The sequence below is a fragment of the Alligator sinensis genome, unplaced genomic scaffold, assembly GCF_000455745.1.
Source record: "Alligator sinensis unplaced genomic scaffold, ASM45574v1 scaffold352_1, whole genome shotgun sequence".
In the NCBI taxonomy this organism is placed as follows: Eukaryota; Metazoa; Chordata; order Crocodylia; family Alligatoridae; genus Alligator; species Alligator sinensis.
In genome coordinates, this window is record NW_005842223.1 from 528,466 (window position 1) to 535,046 (window position 6,581).

The window sequence follows — 6,581 nt, forward strand, 5'->3', positions numbered from 1 at the left end:
ACTCCCCCTCTATGCGACTTTGGTCAGGCCGCAGTTGGAGTACTGCATCCAGTACTGGGCACCACACTTCAAAAGGGATGTGGCCAGCCTGGAGAGGGTTCAGAGAAGGGCCACACACTTGGTGAGAGGGCAGCAGGACAGGCCGTATGAGGAGAGACTGAACGACCTGAACCTGTTCAGCCTCAGCAAGAGGAGGCTGAGGGGGGTCCTGGTGGCTTCCTACAAGCTCATCAGGGGAGATCAACAGCAAATAGTCAGAGCCCTTTTCTCCCCAGCACCACCTGGGGTGGCAAGAAACAATGGTGATAAACTGATGGAGAATAGGTTTAGGTTAGAGATCAGAAGGCAATATTGTACAGTTAGGGTAGCCAAAATCTGGAACCAACTTGCTAGGGAAGTGGTCCTCACCCCTACCTTGGGCAAATTCACGAGGAGGTTGGATGATCACCTGTCTGGGGTCTTGCGAACCCAGCATTCATTCCTGCCTGTGGCAGGGGGGGGGATCCCTTCAGGTCCCTCCTGACCCTAGCTACTACTATAACTATGAGCAATAACTGGGCAGACTCTGGGTCATCATGGTGGGTGACTCCCTCCTGAGAGGCATGGAAGGGCCTATTTCTCGATCGGATCCCACAGCATGGAAGGTTTGCTGCCTGCCCAGTGCCAGGATCCAAGACATCACTACAAGAATTCCCGACCTCATTCAGCCCTCCGATTACTATCCCATGGGCCTCATTCATGTGGGCATGAATGATGTGGCCAGGAATAGTCTGGACTGCAACATAAGTGACTACAAGGCTCTGAGGACCAGGCTTAGGAAGTTGGGGCCACAGGTGGTCTTCTCATCGATCCTCCTGGTCAGCAGTCACCGTCAACACCAAGATTCCTGCATCAGAGAAGCCAGCCAACCTGCGGCTCTGGAGTTGGTGCAATCGTGTGGGTTTTGGCTTCTACAACCATGATCCACACTTCTATGAGAGAGGTCTCCTGGGATGAGATGGTCTTCATCTTTCTTCTAAAGGTAAGAGTCTGTTCTCTTACAGGTTGGCTGATCTCCTCTGAAGGGCTTCAAATTAGTTTCTTCAGGGGATGAGGATGCAGTGGACAATGAGAACCTAGGTTCAGAGAACCATGAGCCATGCACTGGATCAGCCCAGGTAAGCACTAAGGGGCCCAATAAACATCAGGACAGCGGGGTACCAAGAGCACCCATTGAGGGGCTTAAATGTCTCTACACTAATGCTACAAGCATGGGGAACAAACAGGAGGAACTTGCACTTGTGCTTGCAAGCAACAACTTTGACTTGGTTTGGCTAACAAACCTGGTGGGACCCTACTCATGATTGAGCAGTAGGCATTGAAGGTTATAGGTTTCACAGATGAGATAGAGGGGGGAAAAAGGTGGGGGGTGTTGCTTTCTATGTTAAGGAGCAATATACATCTTCTATAATCAAGATGGGATCAGAGGAGGGCCAAACTGAGGTACTGCGGGTTAGGATACAAGGAGGTCAGGGGGAAAGGGACTTGGTAGTGGGTGGGGGTGGTCTACTATAGACCACCATACCAAGAGGGTGGGCTAGACCTGAAATTCTCCAGGCAACTCTCAGAGGCTATACAGTCAAGAGATACAGTTGTCACGGGTGACCTAAACTACCCTGACATCAGCTGGGAGGATCAGTCAGCCAGAACTAATCATTCACGTAGGTTCTTAACCTGAATACAGGACCTCCACCTAATGCAGGAGGTATACAATCCCACTAGGGAGAATGCCTTGCTGGACTTGGCGCTGGCTACGGAGGACGACCTGGTGGGGGATCTGCAGGTACAAGGCAACCTAGGGGATAGTGACCATCAATTGAAGGGTGGGAAAAGTAACCAGCAGGGCAGGGCAGAAGTGTTAGACTTCCGAAAGGCTGACTTCAGTGTGCTTAAGAGATTAGTTAGTGAGGCATTAAAGCTCAAGAGCATTGACAAAATGGGGGTCTAGGAAGGGTGGTTGATTCTTCGGGTGCAGAAGGAGGCAATCCCACTGCATAGAAAATCAGGCAAAGGGGCCAAGAAACCCTCCTGGCTAAACAGGGAAATCCAGGAAAGCCTAAGGGCAAAAAAAAGGGCATATAGGCTGTGGAAGGAGGGCATAGCTATCAAGGAGGAGTATACCTCCTTGGCTTGCACTTGCCAGGAATCAGTTAGGAAGGCCAAAGCAGTATTAGAACTCAGGATGGCAACAAAAATTAAGGACAACAAAAAGTCCTTCTTCCGGTATATAGGGAGCAAAAAGAAGTAGCAGGGCAGCTTAGGACCCCTACAGGATAGACAAGGGCAGTTGGTGACAGATAGGAGGGACAAAGCAGAGCTCTTCAATGAGTTTTTTGCCTCTGTATTCTTGAACTTAGATCCAAAGAAATCTCCCAAGTGCATTACTGACAGAAGCACAAGAAACACCAGCCTACCGACTGTCAGCACCAGCCTAGTAAAGAGACACATGGAGGGGCTGGATTTGTTTAAATCAGTGGGACCAGATGAGCTCCATCCAAGGGTGCTGAAGGAATTAGCCAGTGTCATAGCAGAGTCACTGGCACAACTGTTTGAGCACTCATGGTGCTCAGGTGAGGTCCCAGAGGACTGGAAAAGGGCCAATGTGGTCCCTATTTTCAAGAAGGGGAGGAAGGAGGATCCGGGTAACTATAGACTGGTTAGTCTCACCTCTATCCTTAGGAAAACCCTTGAAAAAATTATCAAGGATCACATTTGTAGGAGTCCAGTGGGTAATATAATGCTGAAGGGCAACCAGCACGGGTTCATAACAGGAAGATCCTGCCTGACTAACCTTGTTTCTTTCTATGACCAGATCACTAAATGCTTAGATGCGGGAGTTGAGGTAGATGTCATCTACTTGGACTTTAAGAAGGCCTTTGACATAGTATCCCATCTTACTCTTACAAACAAATTGAACGGCTGTGCCATAAACGATTACATAGTCATGTGGGTGGCAAATTGGCCTAAGGGTTGTACCCAGAGAGTGGTGGTGGATGGGTCGGTATCAACCTTGAAAGATGTGGGCAGTGGGGTCCCCCAAAGCTTGGTCCTTGGGCTGGTGCTATTCAATATCTTCATCAGTGACCTGGATGAGGGCATGGAAAGTACCCTGTCCAAATTCACAGATGACACCATACTATGGGGCAAAGCAAATACACTTATGAGAAGAAACTGAATCCAGGCACACCTGGACAGGTTAGAGAAGTAGGCAGAGAACAACAGGATGTAGTTCAACAAGGACAAGTGCAAGGTGCTGCACTTAGGGAGAGGGAATCACCAGCACACCTATAGGCTTGGGGATGACCTTCTGAGCAGCACAGTGGCAGAAAGAGATCTCAGAGTCATTGCTGACTCCAAGATGAATATGAGTCATCAATGTTACGCAGTAATTAGTAGAGCTAACCGCACTTTGTCATGCATTAGTAGGTGCATCACGAACAGGTCCAGGGAGGTGATACTTCCCCTCTATGCGGCACTGGTCAGGCCACAGCTAGAGTACTGCATCCAATTCTGGGCGCCCCAATTCAAGAGGGATGTGTACAACCTTGAGAGGGTCCAGAGGAGGGCCACTCATATGGTTAGAGACCTGCAGGGAAGGCCTTATGAAGAAAGGCTGAGGGACCTTTTAACAGGTTGCCTTCCCCAGTGCCATCTTTCTGGTTATCCGTGCCTTACATGGGGCGCCCTTGTAGCCTGCTTTGGAATTCTTCAGTCCTGCCCTAATTTTTCCTGCCACATCTTGATGGAAAATGTTGTATATGCAAGCAGGAGACTGCCTAATATATTGGGTATGTTGGGGTCTCTCCTGTTATGGCCAGAACCCTGTTTTCTCTGGCTAGGCCTCCCCATCCAAACCCACTAAACAGGGTTTGACTCCGAGGCTCTAACTTTTTTTTCCTTCCAGTGCCTGGAGGCTCGTGGCCCCCCTGCTCGTGGCCCCCTTTCCTGCTCCCTTCTGGAGCCCGGCACTCCCCGGCCCAGAGGCACAGGAGCCGGACCCACAACCAGAGGGCCCCGGGCCCAAAACCGGGCGCAACCCTGAACCCGACCCTGTCAGTCCAAACAAGAAAAAAAAACAAAATACAACTGCACTCTAGTGCACCAGGCCTCCCTGGCCTTTTTAAGATAGTCCTTAGAGTATTGGGGTTTGTGTCCCCCAAAAGCTGTGCCCTTACTGGTGCTGGGGTCTGTGCCCCCAAAACTGCACCCTTGCTGGCACTGGGGTTCCCACTCCATAATGGGTCCCCAAAACAAGGCCTCCTCCATCCCCTAATAGCCTCACCCAAGCCACCGGTAAAAACAGCAAACAAAACACAAGCCCCTGCGCTATAACATAAATCCTAGCCACCCAGCTATAACATTATTCCAGTCACACCAGGGGTGCTCCATCCTTCCCCAATCTCAGGGCCATACCTGCAGTCTGGCCTCTCCCTTCTGTGCCTCCCCCCTTGGCTGCTGGCAGCAAACTGCCTGCCTGGCCTCAGCCCTGGGGTTTATACAGGACTAGGGCCCAGCCTCCTCCAGCCAGCTGACCAGGAGCAGATGTGGCCAATCCCCTCATTAACCAGTTGTCCTAGCAACCTGCACCTGGGTGTTTATCTCTGCTCTACAAGTAGCAGGCACCTTAGTGCCTTGCTACAGAGCGGCACCTTTTCAAGCCTCCACAAGAGAAGGCTGAGGGGATCTTGTGGCAGTATACAAATTCATGGGTGGGAGGGGAAGCAGGGAATAAGAGATGCTCTGTTTACCAGAGCACCACTTGGAATAACCAGAAAAACCAGCCACAAACTGATAGAGAGTAGATTTAGGTTGGACATCACTCAGAAATAACTTCTTCACAGTTAGGGTTGCTAGAATCTGGAACAGGCTTCCAAGGGAGGTGGTGCTCTCCCCTACCCTGGGGGTCTTCAAGAGGAGACGGGACAAGCACCTGTCCCCAGCACTTTTTCCTGCCACTGGCAGGGGGTCAGACTCGATGATCCATTGAGGTCCCTTCTGACCCTAGCATCTATGAATCCTCCCTTCTACCCACAGCTTCATTGCCACACTACCTTGTACCTTGCTTTGCAAATCCTCACCTCTTACCAGTATATTCTGTTCTCTCTCCCTAGGATCAGCCCTTCCTTTTTCTTATCATTGGAGCTGTAACAAGGGAGAACATCCCAGCTGCCTCTTTGTGGAGTAACAAACCTGAGAGGCAATGCTTGCCTCACATAACCTCCAATAGGAAACTGGGCAGGAGAAGCAGGTCAGTCATGTGCTCCAGTACCTCATTCCCAAAATATATAGGAACTGGAAAGACACCAGTATTCCGTGTGTGTGTGTGTGTGTGTGTATATATATAGGTGATAAAATATTGATCCTCCTTACTAAGTCTGAGATGATACTCAGGAGCAGAATGGCCTTGCTCCTTTGCTCCGTCTCCTGCTGTGAGGCAACAGCAGTTTAACAGAGCAGGGCTGAGAACAAGATGAGTAGGGGAAAATTAGTTTTGCTCTGCCAGCATATCATAGCTGACAGCTTGTTTAAATCCCGAAGCACCTTTCGAAGTTCAGCCCTAATTAGGTTTCCATGAACTCTGAGTAGAGAGCAGGGTTTATGGGAGGTTTTTATAGAGGCCTTACATATAATCACTGAGTTTTCATGAAGGCTTTTGTACAGTATCCTTCCACTAAAATATCATGCGTTTTCTGCTTTGTCCCTCTCACCACTCCTTCTAGAGATATTTTTATACATAACTAGAATTCTGAGCTCTATCTCCAGAGTACAACACAAAGCACGCTACTCTGGTTTGTAAAGACACTGTATTTCTAATTCTCTTTTTTAAAATAATTATAAATAAATATGAATACGTAAGCACAAGAATTTTCAAATACCTTCTTTTAGCCAAGGAAGACAATTCTATTTTCCTTTTTATCAGAGGGATGCATATTTATTTTAGAGAGCTCCAAAATAACACTGACACCATAAAAAAAAACCCAAAAAACAGTTTGTGACTATGTTGTGTGTGTGCAAGACTAAAACTTACATACTTTTGAAAAAGGAAAAAACCTGAACTCCAGAATATTGCAGATAGTGTTTTGTTCAGAATTTTCTCTTTTTTTTTCTTTTCTCTTTGTTTCAGAACGAAATGCACAGCCTGTACCCTCAGCCTTTTCCTTCTAGAAAAAAAAAAAAAGGAATCAAGCTAAAAATTAGATTTGATGCTGTGAAGATGAATACGCAATCGATTTCAATGGAAAAACTATATCCCATGAAATTAAACTTGTTTACTTGCTTCAGTCTTTTAAAGTATTCTAGCAGCCTGAGACAGCAAACACAATTTACCAGGCAAACAGAGCCCAGTCAAATGTGATGTTTACCCTAGCTTTAACAGTGTCATATTCCTCATATGCCCGATGGATTGACTGCTGCTGGAGAGGAAGGGCAGCGTGCTATCCTGAGGCATTGTTTCACTGTTGCTAATGGCAACTTCTCTCGTGGTTAGTTTCTCTGGTTTTGTCTTTTAAAACTAAATTTAAAATAATAGATTTGGAGGGAAA

General features: G+C 47.9%; 1 long non-coding RNA gene across 2 annotated transcripts in view; it reads right to left on the bottom strand.

The window, feature by feature from the left end:
- Nucleotides 1-4,509, bottom strand: part of LOC102374826 — a 27,332-nt gene extending 22,823 nt beyond the window's left edge. Inside the window, exon 1 of one of the 2 annotated variants that reach the window (XR_001358295.2) lies at nucleotides 4,453-4,497. This is a non-coding gene — a long non-coding RNA (uncharacterized LOC102374826). Of the gene's footprint in view, nucleotides 1-4,452 lie in introns of both variants that reach the window. The other variant, XR_003094886.1, reaches the window with a different exon arrangement.
- Between the last annotated feature and the right edge of the window lie 2,072 nt (nucleotides 4,510-6,581).